Source organism: Rhinichthys klamathensis, unplaced genomic scaffold (genome assembly GCF_029890125.1).
Source record: "Rhinichthys klamathensis goyatoka isolate OS25496 unplaced genomic scaffold, OSU_Roscu_1.1 h1tg000571l_1, whole genome shotgun sequence".
NCBI classification, from domain to species: domain Eukaryota; kingdom Metazoa; phylum Chordata; class Actinopteri; order Cypriniformes; family Leuciscidae; genus Rhinichthys; species Rhinichthys klamathensis.
Genome location: NW_026607037.1, coordinates 1,073,874 through 1,090,594, shown reverse-complemented (window position 1 = coordinate 1,090,594; position 16,721 = coordinate 1,073,874). Strand labels below are relative to the sequence as shown.

At 38.4% G+C, this 16,721-nt stretch overlaps 1 protein-coding gene across 1 annotated transcript in view; it reads right to left on the bottom strand.

The window, feature by feature from the left end:
* The window catches only part of spop (speckle type BTB/POZ protein), a 97,081-nt gene extending 81,480 nt beyond the window's left edge, over positions 1-15,601 (bottom strand). The window contains exon 1 of the mRNA XM_056239777.1: positions 15,490-15,601. The gene's annotated coding sequence lies outside the window, so the exon portion shown is untranslated. The remainder of the gene's footprint in view (positions 1-15,489) is intronic.
* Between the last annotated feature and the right edge of the window lie 1,120 nt (positions 15,602-16,721).

The window sequence follows — 16,721 nt, the reverse complement described above, 5'->3', positions numbered from 1 at the left end:
TTGCAATTTAATTATATATATTTATATATTTATATATACACACACACACACTGCTTAGAATAAGTGAACACACCCATGCTAAAGTTGACTAAAAAGAGGAATAAAAAATCTTAATGCCTTAATTAAAAAAATGAGGAAAACTCCAACCTTTAGGGACATGAATAATGTCCCTGAATTCTTTGTGAATGAATAATGTATCGCAAATAATTAAATGTTCTTCTTTAAAATACAGGGTGCAATAGGTGCATACGTCTGGACACTTCTATGTTAAATTCCCATAGAGGCAGGCAGATTTTTATTTTTAAAGGCCAGTTATTTCATGGATCCGGGATACTATGCATCCTGATAAAGTTATCTTGGCCTTTAGAATTAAAATAGCCCCACATCATCACACAGACACACCCTTCACCATATAGACATGGTTTTATTTCAGTTAGTTAATACTAATAACAATAGCCTAGCATGCGGCCTATAAATCGTTTAAAAGGAACACTTCAGTACACTAGAAAAAAATATATGGATACGTTTACTTCAAATATTTCCATTCGTTACAAACACAGTATTTAACAGTAAACATGTTTCTAAACATTATAATATTCACCATATTAGAGTAAACACTGATACTAGCCTAACATAAAGCTATGTTTTATTAAACATAAAAACATCCTCGTGTCGTACATGACATATACATTTCCTGCCTGTCTAGGCTATAGTTCATATTTCAACATGTTTCTGTCGATTTCATAAATTTTAGTCTAGCAACAGTTCAACTGGAATGTCAAGTGTATGCAACAATAACACTAACTAATATAATTCATAATACATTTCTTACCTTACATCTTTCTTGTCTTCAAATCGCGTTCTTCTTCTGATGTAACTAAATCCAATGTAAGCTCACTGCGTGTCTTCCGAACTCGACGAAAAGCAGAGGACTGATGAAGTTTGGTGCTTTGTTTTGAGGTAATGAGCGCGTTCGCGTTACTTCGTGGAGATTTGGATATCAGTCTCTTTTGGGGGCGTGGGCGTGGTCAAATTAAAAATAATGAGCAAGCGTTTGAGAAACTGGAAATCTTGTTAGTTTTATACAAATTACTTAGAGAAAATTTGTTTTCGTTTTGAATCAGATCATTTAAAAGTACAAACTTAAATGATTATAAAGATATACATTTCAGGCCTGGGTGAATAGTATTAGCTGAGTTTTTGTTTAAGTTTAGAGACGTCCTCAAGAAAAAAGTTCAACGAGACGTAGAGGCAGAACGCACACCCTGTTTATTTTCTTTATTTTACAAAAGCACAAAGTTTCGTTTCGATTGTAAGTGGACACATAAAAAATAGACATTTAACAGTTTATTTTCTCATGTCTTAAGTCTGTATGACCAGAAATGATGGCGTAGTTTAAGTCTATTTTACTGCTATGTGAAAAAAATCTACCAAAACACGCTGGCGCGTTTGCCGTCCCCAGAGGGTTAATGTTTTCAACTAAAAGAAAACTTTAACATATATTGTAAGCTTGTTGTGTATATAGCCTAATCGTAAACTTGTTCAGAAATGGTGACAAAAACGCAAAAAAAAATAATCTTAAAAAAAATAACGTCTTTTTCGTTAAACATCATTTAAATAAACGAATATTCGAATATTCCATTTTTATGAGCCTGAATATTCGAATGCAATATTTTTTAAAAATGCCCATCCCTAATTCCAAGCATATGACATTTTATTTACAGCAGAAAATCATGTGACTGACCACGTTAGCAGCACGTTCCTGGGTTTGTGGATCACAAAACTCGCTCCTCCAAATAGCCATCCAAATTTTATCACCGAGGTGCCATACAAATTCAGACGTCAACATGAGAAACAATTACCGTCCGAATAGGGCTTATGTGTAGTTTAATATATGCTTTGCTTTAAGACAAACCATGTGCAAATTCAGTCAACGCCATTGCTGCGGAGTATATTCTCCTTAACTGCAGTTTGAAACTGCCATTTCCTACTATCACAAACATGTAACCAATCCCAGCCATAAATGTGCGGGCGGGGCAGGGCTTTGTCGATGTTCAAAGCACTGATTTTCAGAAGGCAGCTGTCTGACTCGGAGATGGTGAATGGGAACATGGTTTGTGTAACATTAGGAACACATTATTAGCTGTTTGATAACGTAGTCCAGCAAAAGGCTAATCATATCAATAATGTAGAGAGCGATACATGAAATGCATTACCATTCTGACACATTGACTGGTAGATGACCCTGTATAATTCGCTCTTCCTCTTCTGAATCACTTTCTGGTTCAAACATATATGGCTGAATTACCAGAAAAACCAGTATTTCCACTTGCCGTTGTGTAGCGTTTACTACAGTAAAGTTGACTATATTGGTTATATACACACAAGCCGCATTTCCACCACAGGAACTTTCCCCAGGAATTATGGACTTTGGGTTGGTTCTCTCCCTCTCTCGCTTACACCGCAGGAACCAGGGTCTAAATGAAGTTCCGGGTAAATATTTCCCCCTCCGAAAGAAACTGTAAAGCCCCGTACACACCGGGACGAATATCGGCGCGCGTTATTCATCAGCGTTTTTCAACGCGTTTTTTGTGTTCACACCAAAGCGATTTTCGCTGACGATGAGCCGAGTGAACATGCAAATTCATTGCCTGACCTTAGATGCCGCTTAATGTAAAACAGAAATAGTCCTATTTTGTAGTCGCTGTCGCGTTTGTCATATAGTTCTTTATGTTCCGACACCAACGAGACCAGCAGCTCTACATTCATCCTTGCCTTGCATCTTCCTCATCTTATTTCTTCCCGGCAGTGTAGACCATAGATATCCATAATAAAGGCCATATTTGGCCAGCAGCGCGGACGAGACATCTAGCCTTTATTATGGATATCTATGGTGTAGACCATAGACAGTATAAGAAGTGGACAGAGCCATCTCATTGGAACTCAGTTGAGACAGTTGAAGCCCATTTTTAGCGATTTTTGAGCACTTCCGTTCCTGACGCGCAGACTCAAACCGACTCAAACTAAGCTTGATGACGTGAGCAACCTGTCTGACAGACGTTAATCTTCTAGTAGCTGTGCGTGAAAATTGCCAACGTTAATCTTGGAGAGACGGGGAACTTGAGCAAAGAGTTCTTTGGCGTGAGTGAGAAGGAGTAAGTATTCCGTTACTTTTATGGACTCATTATCTATGGGCTTCTCCCTTGAAGGGACGTCCCCCCGATTGCCTGCGAGCTTCTCCTCCTGTCTGTACGGTAATTTCTGTACAGCGCGACAGAGTCGAGTGGTTATGACGCAATCGTTAGCCTATTTTTACAAAAACTGTTTCTACGGGGCCATAATGTAACATAGAAGGTAATGGAGCCCTTTATACATTGTCGTGTTTCTTTAGAAATAAATAATGGACAAATGGAGTCTTTAAACGCCTCAGATGTAAAGTAATTCGCTGTCAAAGTGACGCCAAAATGAATGGGAGTCAATGGAAATGCTAACGCAAGTGAAGTTCTGCTATAAGATGGCGGCACCCGGCCGGCTTCAACTTCTGGTCGATGGATTACCCCCTTGGTGTAGACGCTACTTGGCGTATATCTTCTTCGCCGTTACGTATGTGTGCTCGGCAAGACTGTTTTGTGTTTGAGCGCCCCCAAGTTGTGTTTTACTGTAACTTCAGAAGCTCCAGACACGTGAGCAAAAGCGCCAATCTCATTGGTCGGATAGTTTTTGACGCGGCGCGTCAAACCAAAGGAACGATCCCGAGGCGTTTTTAAAAAAATGACGCTTTTACACGTGGCGTTTTTCGCGTCGGTGTGCACACTCACATTGGCGCCCTTTGTTTAGTCACGAGGCGTTAAACGTCGGTGTGAACAGTCCTTAAAGTCGCGCACATTCCTACATCACCGGACTATTTGCCTAATCTTCACAAATTCTTCCGGGTAATTTCGGTGGAAACGCAGCTATATATTGATCTACGCAGGACACAAATGCTTGTCAAATTGCAGGTCATTGATGCATTTGAGCTTTTATATAAAATAACATTATTCTGCTGCTGTCAGCACCTTCACAGGTGTCAGAGTTTCACAGGAATCCTGATCAGCCTCATGAATATTCATTAAACTCATTACCACACAAAGTGAGGAAACAAACCAGATTGGAGAGAGAGGGTGGAGGGGGGGGGGAGAGACAGACTGAAGCCCCTTTCACACAGAGATTCCGGAAAATACACGGATAAAGCGACCCGGGATTTGACCCGGGTTCGTTTGATTTTGCTTCATTCACACTGCCAGTGATTTGCCGGAATCAGAGAGCGCGTTCACACACAACCCGTGTATGTTCCGGAAAGACACGTGACATCGATGTGACATGTAATGTCTCAGCAACGTGTATAGTTTGCTTATGAGCTGCGATTTCTCTCTGGAGAAACCACGCTTGTGCATTTTTTTCTCTGATTCGATCATAAACTAGCGCATTACGTACCGTTTCACTAGCCTGCTTTCACTTCACTTCAGCGTCATCATTACGACACGGCATTGGTTACGGCTTTTGTTCACACAGCGCGCGTTCCGGGTCTGAACACGGCAATATTACTAGGTCCCCAACCCGGCATCGATCCCGGCATCAGTCCCGGGTCGTGTTTGTGTTCACACAGAAGGCACTCTGGCAATTTGCCGGCAATTTGCCGGGTTCAAAGCGCTGTGTGAAAGGGGCTATAGACAGACAGAGAGAGACAGAGAGAGAGACACCTTTTTCTGCCCCAAAACATTCTACTACTGCAAACAATGCTTTCTTTTCTTACCTCACCTTGCTCTGCTGACTGAAATATACTATAGTACTCTGTGTTTGAAACCTGCAGAATATATTGAGCATGATATAAGGCATGTCTGAATCCATACTGTCTACTAAAATGCCTCCATTTGGATGATTTGTTAATACAGCACACACGTATGATATCCTGTGTGTGTGGGTCAGCTGTTCACTGAAGAAAAAAAGAAAAAGAAAAAAAAAATTAAAAATGGTGTCTGATGGCACGGTTTAAAGTAGTAAATTAATTTATGAGCATCAATTTTCTTTTTTTGTGACACTATGGTGCCTTGGAAAGCAGTCTGGTGCCTTCATTCATAAATGCTGCCCAGGTAGTCAGTCAGTACGTTTCGTTTACATGGACAACAGTAATCCGATATTAAGCTGAATCAGACAATACTCTGATTAAGAAACCACCATGTAAGCAGATTTGTGATTACCTTAATCCAGCTAAAGTCATACTCGAAGTAAACAAATCGAATTAAGACATGAGACTACTGTCACTTTTGTGAACAAATCCTGTTCGATTTGAGACATAAGTGTTCATTGAATTGATTGTAAAAATCGATTTTCCATGTCTAAAGACGTTTCCATTTTCAACACCAAATATAGGCAAATCCACGGCCAACATACAGGTATTAGGACGAACGTAAAGAGGGTGCTTGAGACGCGCACAAGTCAACAATATTTCTGATGATTTCTTGGCGTGAAGTTTCGTGCACAATGACAAACAGTAGTGGAACATTCAGGGATTGAAATTAACACCCTCCAACCCGCCAAATGCGGGTAAAAATGAACTTTGGCGGGTAACGCTGTCAAGTCACTAGCCAATTTGGCATGTTTCTATGTTTACTCACTTTGCTGGGGAAGTTCGTGTAAGCCAAATCATTTCTGGCTTAATTGAACACACACACACACACGTCACTAAGCAACAAATAACAGCGCGCTTGATCACTTGCATTGAAGTAATAGCGAATATTAAAAAGTATTTGGTTAACAGAAAAGATATTGTTATTTTCCAACATCCTACATGTTCTGTGTACTGTATTGATCTGTCCACCTAAAACACATTTTTGGTATAAAAAAAGGCTGTTAAAATCGATTCCCAATTTTCGTTTTCGAAACTTGTGTTGGCCGGTCCGATCGATTGTGCAATCGATTTTCGAACGTAAAGTGACAGTCGTGTGTGAGTTTTCGCAAAATTTGCGACAGGACACACACACATGGCAGTGGTCAACCGTTTGACGGCAAACAAAGGAGAGCATGGCTTCAGAATTTGTATCCGCCCTTGTCTATTTGCACGTTTAGCATGACAAACAATTAACTGCACTTGAACTGCATGGTACCATGACGAAGACGAACTGTATGTTGATAAGGAGGGAACGTCGGACGGAGTGGTATGGTGATGACGTAATGGCGTGTGCCATAAATCGATCTATGTTCTATAACATGCAAAACGGGAACATGAAAGGCATATTCTTAAAGCAACTTAAACACCTTAATCAGAATATTATTTTATTCAGAATAAGGTCAATAATTATATAACTGCTGTCCATGTAAACGTAGTGAATGACTGTCTGGACAGTGAGGCAACTCTCTTTTTGGACATAGCTTTAAATGTCTTGTACAACTCTCTGATAAATGAGTGTCTGCATGTACACACTGATAATGACTTAGGCTGAAACGCGTCTGTGTGGACATGGTATTAATAAATATATGAGATATAACTAGAGCGTGCGGTTTTTCATCTTTATTTGCATGTATGCGAGACCATTAGTGGCTATTAGTGAGCTAGAATCTCAATCAATAGTTGCTTGACTATCAAACAGTCCAACAGCCAATTCATACTCCCACCTGCTTCCCCTCTGGCACGCTCCTTTTCTGTCCCTCACAATGGCCTTGCCAAAACTAAAAGGCCAAAAGTCTGAACTATCAATTTCTCTGAGCTGCACCCTGCCTTCACCTTTCAGTTACACTAACCTGTATCGATATCATGTGACTGTTCTAAACTGTTAATAAAAAAATAAACATCCAATTCTAATTTATACCATCATCTCTTCTCACACACAGAAAACAGAAGGTACAAGCTTTTGAAATACTAAATAAATGTTTAAAAGGACATGAGAAACATATTATATTTCACAGATGAAGAATATTTCCTTCATCTGTGGAAATAAATCAGATCAACTGAGCCACTTTTTGAAAGTTCATCTACTCATCATACATGGGAAACTTCGGTCCTGGAGGGCCACAGTCCTGCAGAGTTTAGTTCCACCGCTAATCAAACACACCTGCTTTTAATTTTCCAGCAATCCTGAAGAGTTACGTGTTCAGGCCAGAAGTGGCCATCGGCAGAACCTGAGAATTCCCGGTGCGCCGCTCATAAATTGTGGCGGTTGTACCACTTCGACATAAAAAGTAGTTTCACATGGGAGGTGGAAAGCATAAATCTGTAGTTCATTTTCAATGAGAGACACACTGAAAGCGGCAAATTGCAGGCGGTTCAAGCGACAAAGACGGTGTGCAAGTGGTGCTCCCCACATTTGCCAATGCACAGCTCTTCGAAAATTATAAATATTATATGGTGTAGGGCTCCGTATCGAGTTAGATACTTTTTAGGCACAACCAAATTGCCTCGATACCACGAGTATCAAAAAATCTTTTGTCGTTCTGTACCAATTTTCGATACCTAAGGGGTTAATCTCGTCCAAGTCAGTGAGCTAATAAGCATGCAGCATGATTGGCTGTGGCGAGGCATCAAGGAAAAACACTAGTTTACGCCGGTTACACCCAGAGACGTGGCTCACGTGAGGCTGTAGTGTGTAAGCGTCCCAACCCCCATAGATGTAAAAGATGTGGAAAAGATCAAAACTAAGTGTGGCTACATTTCACCAGGGTCGATGCCAACAGCCCGCGATGCAATATTTGCGACAAGATAATTACTGCCAAGACCGGCAACGCAACAAATCTGATGAAGTATTTGACAGTGCACAGAATAAACTTAAGAGCAGAAAGTTGCACCGTCTTCAAATGCAAGAAGAACTGGAGCGTGTCACAAATAAACCGAAATTAGCCGTATAGTGTTGCGGTCAAGAGACCACCTAAACCGAGACCAAATTTGTTTTATTAAAACACCAGGTGTAACAGGAATGTGTCTCCCTCATCTACTTGTGATCCCATCGACCAAAACGCATCTTAATACGAGGTGTAAACAGGGCCAAAGAGTGAATCCGCATAGGCCTATCTACCAGAACAGATAATAGTTGTAAAATTGTCAATGTTTTTAGTAAATGTCAGTAAATGAGTGAACAAATTTGTGAGGCAGTAAATCCTCCCTTCCAAATAATCCATATACTCCTGTATAATATTAATTCATTTTAATTTATTTGGCTTTTTAGTTTGTATGTGCAATATTTTTCAGCTGTGCCTATTTATTGGTTTGATTGCAGAATGTTTGCTTAAAAAGTTTAGTATGTAATTTGTTATTTAACAGTATATTCCTGTTAAAACAGGAGTAAAATCAAAAGAGAAGGGGGTGTTGGGCAATAAAACCCCAGGCTGACAATGAGCCCTATACTCCGGCCCTGGGTGTGTTTGATATGGGATGGAACTTATCCCAGATATAACAAAGAATGAGGAAACAATGTCTGTGGGCCATGGAGGGGGACTTACAAGCCAAATAAACATTTTGTTTGACTTTTTTTAACAACAGGTGTCAACTAGAAATAATGTGGAGGCCTCATATTACTAAATGAATAAATAAATCCCTAGTCCATTCAGTATTACGCATCCTGTCCTGAACAAAAGTCTGAACTACACAGAATGGGCTTAAACAACCATAAGAGAGGTCATTTGCATATAAATGACCTTAAGATACAGTAGCAAAAACCTTATTTTTAACTTTAATTCTAAGGGTCACAGATAGGGTGAAAAAAGCAACAAAAAAATACATCACACTTTCAGTGCAAGTAAGCTTGACTACGGTTGTAATTGAACTTCAGAGATTAAAAAAGATAGATGTAAACTACAGTCCAATCTGTTTATGTGTTCAGTGTATTAGGTCTACATGAATACTAATGAGGGAAACAAGAATTCAGAAGACAAGGAAAGCGTGGGAGAGAGGGAGAAACTATTCTAGCTTGTCTCTATAAGAAAGATGGAAATATTCATTACTGAGATTTAAATTCAAATACTGGCACAATAAGTCCAATTACACAGACACATAATCAGATCCAGTCATAGGGCCTACCTTTTGGTGACTCCTTACATCTAAATATAACCGGACACACATGCACACACAGCATACACTGATGTGTGCACAGACACAGCTCACGCGCATAGATGAGGAGCAGGAAAATATTTGAGCCCTAATATGGAAGCTCACACAAGCATTTGCAACCTCAATCCATATTTCAATTTCCATCCTCTCATGTAAATGAACTCAATCACCACTACGTGTTCTCAGTGCAACTGTCTATGTGAAAAATAAGTCTATTCTCACTTACAGTCGATCAATTATTGATCCTATGGAGCCGGACACCTTGTTCACTCCCATCTTCATTGTGCGCACCCTCAAACCAGTCCTTCTCTTCATAAACCATTCATTCATTGTCAAATCTCACAATGTGCCATCTTATGTCAACCTCGAAAATAACACACACAGAATAAAACCAAGCTTAATTAAACTTCAGATCCACTTCAGCTGAAATACGAGAGAGAGAGAGAGAGAGAGAGAGAGAGAGAGAGAGAGAGAGAGAGAGAGAGAGAGAGAGAGAGAGAGAGAGAGAGAGAGAGAGAGAGAGAGAGAGAGAGAGAGAGAGAGAGAGAGAGAGAGAGAGAGAGAGAGAGAGAGAGAGAGAGAGAGAGAGAGAGAGAGAGAGAGAATGATCAGTAAACTGTTAGCTACAGTAATGACGGTAAATAATAAATAATAAACTAAGTGCAAATGTAATGTCAAAAATATCGACTTGATGCATCTCGACTCGATACTGAAATATCTGAAACGCTTTCAATACAAATTTTCCACAGAACAGACACACAATACCAGCTGCGCTTTCTAGCACTCTCATCTCTCCGAAAGCGAGTTGACACACAAACCCGCCTCCCCTCACTCACAAGTATTTTATTTGCCCTGGATGAATGAATTTTGGCTTGGAATTGTGCGTATTGCGCATAACTTTACTTATTCCCGCAGATTTTGTGCTCACAAAGTGCGTGCACATAAAGCCTTGTCTCAATACTAAATGGAGTTCTTTTTTGCTGCTTATTGCACTTACAGTCAAATACACACAAAATGTAAAGAGTATGGCGAGTATTCATGTAAACACAGTCAGTTTGTTTTAAGTGAACGTAAACAGTTTAGAAAGAAAACACATGTGTAACAGTATAATAGGTCTGTGCGTCAGGTCTTAAAGGGATACTCCACTTTTTTTGGAAATAGGCTCATTTTACAACTCCCCCAGAGTTAAACTGTTGAGTTTTATGATATGACGCAGCGCCTGAAAATAGTTCCATTGTGTTGACGGAAGGTGGCCTATTTTCAGGCGCTGCGTCATATCATTACGCCTGCTGCACTCATGGTACGGCAGTAAAGTTTCTTGATTATTACGCAGGAATGAGAGTATAGTTCCTAGCCATATCAGCCTAGAAAATCGCAACATTACATTTTCCGTCGGTCTTAGTGCACGATGTAACTACAGAAGAGTCAAGTTTTAAATAGGAAAAATATCAAAACTCTTTGGTCATTTTTTTTTTAGAAATGCTAATGGTCTTGTCCACTCCAATGATGTATGCTAAGCTATGCTAAAAGTGGTACCGCCAGAACCGGAGATCGGCTGAATGGATTCAAAAACGGTAGAACTGAACAGTTTAACTCTGGGGGAGTTGTAAAATGAGCCTATTTCCAAAAAAAGTGGAGTATCCCTTTAAAGTGACAGCAACCCAATATACCTGCTGCCAATTTATGAGATAATATTAAAGATATCTATAAGGCTGTTTTTTCCCCCATGGTATCGATGTCAGAATTGTGGCCAGTGAAAATGCTGAATGGCTAGTAACTTTGGAAAACCACTAGCCATAGTGGCTGGTGGTGAGCAAAAACGTTAATGTCAAGGCATGCCCATAACCCCCTGCCACTATTAAATGAGAACAATGTTACTCAATGAGGTCTATAATACCTGAGAAAAAATATATATATTTGTTAATATTCACATTCAAACAATTAGCAGGGCTCTGAATTCTTTGCCACATACTTGTCCCAGCATTTCTTGTGCTTAGCACTCTCCCTGTGTTTAAAAAATAACATTCCAATTCATTGCGGGTGGGTCACGGGTGGATGAGAGAGAAATCATTAATGAGTTTATTTCAATAAAGACACGGAACAGTCATTTTGCAGTAAAACAAACCGAACGTGCATCACTTTTATTTTCGGCTTGCAACAACGTACAACTCTTCAAGGAAAACCAATCAAGGAAAACATGCCTTGAGCACCTCCTAGTGGTCATTATTTAAAACACAAAGAAAAAAAAAAACCTATGAGAAATTGCTTAGCATCCTTAACACAAATTATTCTGATAAAATTGTTTTGCAACATTATGTTGGAAATTTGTATTATTACGTTATTAATATAAAAACTTCCTTATTTGTAGGCCTAATTTAAATGGAAGCACCCTATACTTATGAGTTCATTTTAATCTTTAATATTAATGTATCATATGCGGTTCCCTGTATATTTTAGATAGATAGTTTTATTTAATGCCATGTCAGCATCTAAGGCTATTTTCATGGCAAATATTCAATTACAAAAATACAAATATCATATAATAAATACCCCTGTATATTTTACAGCATTAGTTGAGAGATTTTTTTTTATTCATCTCAATTAATCAATATCGAATTGAACTGAATAGCTATAGGCACTGAACCACTAGCTTGTGAATAAATCGAATCGTGAAATTTGTCAATACCTAGCCCTACAACCAACTACAATAATATAATGAAATATTTATCAAGAAATACAGAAAGTCAAAAACTGATGCCTTACCATTAAAAGCAGCTCCACCTGCAGTACACATACTGTTCTGCCAAGTTAAGATTGTCAGTTTGTTACTTGTTTTAGTTCCTCTTTTAAAGGCACCAGCTGTCTTTATAGCATATGATTCAGACATTGTAAATATGTGGTTGTTCACTGGATAAATATTAAACAAACACTTTATCAGGGACTTATTAAAGAAATAATGATCCATGTTTATTACACACAAGCAAGCCATTTACTTCTGTTAACATTACTGATTATTTAAAAAAAAATTATAATAACAATCTGAATATTTCAGCACAGCAATCTCTCTCTTTCGCAGTCTGCCGCCTGGTCTCGGGTTTGTTCATAAATTACAACTGTTCATCATTCGAGGCAATTTGGTGCGTAATATCTTGGCTTTGATGGAGCTGCTGACTAATTGATGGATTACTTTATTTTGGAATAGCGGAAACTGCCAAGCCGGAGTTGCGGTAGTAAATCTCTCCGCAATGAAAGAAAGCATTTACACTGGACTTTAATCAGCGCCTAATACAAGAGTTTATTCAGAGACCCACCATTTACACAGCAGATGGTTAGGGCAAAGAATCTGTCATTTCTGACACACCTGCTGAGAGACCCCTGTCAGATTCATCATAATCCATAACAGCACTGATTTAAGACTGTTATTAGTGCAAACAAAATTTGCATGTAACGATTCAGAGTGACTTGAGATGATTATCAAGAAACAAAATCGAATAGCAAATGCTGTTTAAATGCCATGGGAACACTAAAATGAATATCCATTTTTTAGGGACAAAATCTGCAGAATTGTTTAAAATAGATTTAAAGATGCAAACAGAAGTCCATTGTGCTGCTGCTGTATAAGAAATACAATGCAGAACTCACATTAATATCATAGACTAGAATAGACAGACTACAGCTCTTTAAAATTCTTAAACAGTGGGAAGTGGGTCAGACTGATTTCAGGATGCATGCTAAAATGGCAGAATAAATATGGAAATACAGAAAGTGTGTGCTACAACAGATGGGAGAAGTTTGACATGTTGAAAAAGAGCAGTATACTCATGAGTTTCACTATTTCACTTTCATCATTATTTTATCGCTGGGTTAAGAACTGGGCATCATACAGATTAGAAAAACATGTATATCCAGAACTGCATTAGCTGAGCATTTCACGCCCAATTTGTGTCTCCATCTCTCTCCAACAACACACTCAAGAATTGCTCTCTGTAACTGTATATGAGGCCATTAATACAAAGTGAGAGGGCATCCCTTCTCTACAGGAGATGAATGGCAGGTTTGCACTGGATTGTGGGATTGACAACAGAGCAAGAATCAAAACGAGTGCTGAACTTTATGCAAATGAAAAGTAAATGTCATGACATCCATGACATCTATTACCAATGCTGGAATTTCTAGTAGATCAGTGCTTAAAATCACATTGTTACATATTACTATTCAAAATAAATAACGTTCGAAAGGTTGGGTTCAGTAAGATCTTCAAATCTTTTTGAAAGAAAAAATAAGCTAATATTATATGCTAATATGCTATTACAATTTAAAATAATATAACTGTTTTCTACTGTAATATATGTAAAATAATTTATTCCTGTGATGCAAATCTTCAGCATCATTACTCCAGTGTCACATGATCCTTCAGAAATCATTCTAATATGATGATTTGCTGCTCATTATAAAACGGTTAGTTCCAATCCTTGATTCTGATTGGTCAAGTGTTTTATTCACGATAAAACACGGCTATGACCACTTCAGCCCATAGATATATCTATGGCTTCACCCAACGCGGTCATATGCATCACTACACAACACCCCAGCAACCACTCGTGGCAAACACGTTTGATCTCATTGAAATTGTTCATTTTTTTTAATTTTTTTTTTATTTAACAGGGACCATACAGTCAAACATAGTCACAATACAAAGCCTGTAACTGATGCGCAGCATAAATTGAAATAGAATCTTTTGTAACATTATAAATGTCTTAACTGTCACTTTTTATCAATTTAATGCATTCTTGCTGAATAAATGTATTAATTTCTTTAAGTTCTTTCCCAAAAAAAATTTATTGACCCAATTCTTATTGACCCAAAACTTTTGAATGGTAGTACAAGGTTGCAAAAGCTTTCTATTTCAGAAAAATGCTATTCTTTTTAACTTTCTATTCATCAAAGAATCATGAAAAAAAAAGTTTTACACAACCATTTTCAACATTGATAATAATCATAAATGTTTCTTGAGCATCAAATCCTCATTTTAGAATGATTTCTGAAGGATCATGATTCATGTGACACTGAAGACTGGAGTAATGATGCTGAAAATTCAGCTTTGCATCACAGGAATAAATTACATTATAAAATATATTCAAATAGAAAACTTTACATTAATAATATTTTACAATATTACAGTTTTTTTCTATATATAAAATAAATGCAGCATAAGAGACGGCTTCTAAAAACATGAAAAAAATCTTATACCGACCGAAAACCTTTGACCCGCAGTGTATGTTTCCATTAAATATAAATTTAAATTATTAAATATCAAATTAACACAATTTCTGTATACACTAAAAGCAATTAGATTCAACAACCACCTGTGCTGCATTTGCTAAGTGGCAGAGCAGGCGTTTTGGATGGTATTGAGCAGATTTCTTCCATGCCAGTGGACACATATGGTCAGTCACATGAGATGTGACACGGGTGTGTGTAAAACACTGGGGATTCTCCAGCTCTGATGTGTCAAAGTGAAGTCTGTTCCTACAAACTCAACATTTTTCCCCAATAAATGCCCAGCTGGGGCCCAGAGCTGATCTGAAAACACCACACAGCCACCGTTCCGCTTCACAGCCGCCACAGACAGACCAACATGTCAGCTGTGCCTAATTCCTGCAATGCAGCAACCCATTCAACACGTCTGCGTGAACGCGATCATGATAGCGGCTCAGTTTCTGGCAAAGAGCGCCCCTGCATCGCCACACTGCGCGTGCGCACAACAACTTCCCACTATCTGGCAGGATGCGGGAGGTGACGAAGGCGCATGCGCGGCAAGATCCTTCCATTCACACTCAATGCGGGATCAGTATTTAGCAATGCATGTGTCACTGATACCCAGGCCTTTGCCCAAAAACAACTTGCAAGCATTAACAACAATACTCAAGTACTGCATTGAATCTAACAGGGCACCATAACCCAAAACACATCTTTCAAAGCCATACTGTGCGTATGACATCACAAATGGCCGTGCAAAATATATTTATTAAACATAAACACAACAACCTGAAGCAGGTGTTAGAGCCAGTCTGCTCATCAACTTGACAGTTGTCAAAAGAATCACTAATTTGACTACAAACCCTCAGTCGTTCGTAGGTTAAAATATTTAACTATTAAGACACAAACATGTGCTGCTAAAACCAGGATAAATAGCTGTTTTTGTATTATATAAGAGTCATAAAGTAATAAGGCTGGCAAGCGCAACAAGGGGCTAAGCTAGTTAGCACTGCAACAGCAGCCAGAAACAAGCTCAAATACTACCGACACATATCCTCTAAACGCGCTGTTCTCACTCTTACAAAGCCAATCAAGAGGTAAAACAGAAATATATGACATCCCCTGGTGTGTTGTGTTTGGGTTTATAAACTTACCTTTTTATGAAGGTAAGCTGTTTTGCCGTATCGGATATTTTTCTATGGAGCGGCTTCACGTCCGGGTTAAATGAATGACGGAGGACGGGAGTGCGCACGTACTCGGGTGCGCGCACTGTGCGATGGAATCAGTGTACATTTCAGTTTACATGTGCTTGCGAGTATGATTCTTATTTTAAAGCACAGAATCATATAATTCGAATCTGATTTCATGTTATTGTCCCTGTCATCTGTCGATTTCGGTTAAATGTATGAGAGCTAGGCTATGTCTATGAAATGTCATTTAATATATTTTCATAGACTCAAATAAGTCTAGGCTATTTATTTTATTTCGCTTTTATTTGTTATACAAGCCTAATATCACTATATTTCTATTGTATTCCTATTATTTATCTGTCACTGTTTTGTTTGTGTACTTGTGTAGCCTGTGTTATTGCATGTAAAACAATTAGCTAGGCTATGACAATAATATTATATATTTTAAAGTTGAATTTAGCGTAATTGAAATGTGGTCCCCTCTATCATGGCAATAACTGCTGTACGTGATTTATTTAAAAAACACACTCTTTTCCCTATATTGTTTATATTAATAATCTGTTAATCTGTTGGTGCGGTGTTTGGATGAACATCTGAATTTCTTTCAATTAACAGATTTTCTCTAGTTACAGTATACAGTTGGCAGCGTTTATGAGGGGAAAGATTTATTTCTGCCTGATTGCATGCGATAATTATCGCAAATGAATAAACAAGCGATATCTCTCTCTCTCTCTCTCTCTCTCTCTCTCTCTCTCTCTCTCTCTCTCTCTCACCACAGTTTATCATTCTTTCTCACACATATTGTGTCATTATTTGAAGGTCATTGGTGTGTTTGACTACAGGTTATGTTTTTCCCCTAATCCTGTGAAGTTTATTGTTGTGTTTGGGTGTTTTTGATGCATGTGTTCTTCTTCCAATCTAGGCTCTGAAGGGAGACATGAATCAGCACCAGCAGATGTTCATGAAAAATTACTCTATAAAAAAAAAATCAAAAATATGACAAAAAGAGTTGGAAGGAAGAAAAAACGGAATAGTATTTAAAAACACAAGGGAGATTGAATAAAAAAATATGCACAGCTTCACAAACCATGAACATCACTGTTTGTTAAACCTAAACGGCCAGCTAAAAGTCACTATTTTTTGTAGAAGTGTAAATGTGCCTGCTTCTAACATAAAATAAATAAACGTTTTTCCTT